Raw genomic sequence first — 236 nt, 5'->3', positions numbered from 1 at the left:
TGGCAAGGAGGAGAGAGATGCAAGGCGGTAATAATATGGTCGACGCGGATCTGGTGATAAAATGAGAATATATTATCCTATTGAAGTACAGAGTATATGTATGTGTGTGCGTGTCGGTACAAATTGTCGCGGCTGGTATGTTTGCTGACGGCGGTGTGTGTGTGGGTGTGTATATAATGCGTGTCGGTGTGAGTGTGAGGCGTGTATGTGTAGCGCGTATGTGTGTGTGCGGCGGG

This window comes from Trachymyrmex cornetzi, unplaced genomic scaffold (genome assembly GCF_001594075.2).
Source record: "Trachymyrmex cornetzi isolate Tcor2-1 unplaced genomic scaffold, Tcor1.1 scaffold1012, whole genome shotgun sequence".
Classification (NCBI taxonomy): domain Eukaryota; kingdom Metazoa; phylum Arthropoda; class Insecta; order Hymenoptera; family Formicidae; genus Trachymyrmex; species Trachymyrmex cornetzi.
This window is presented reverse-complemented; position numbering follows the sequence as displayed.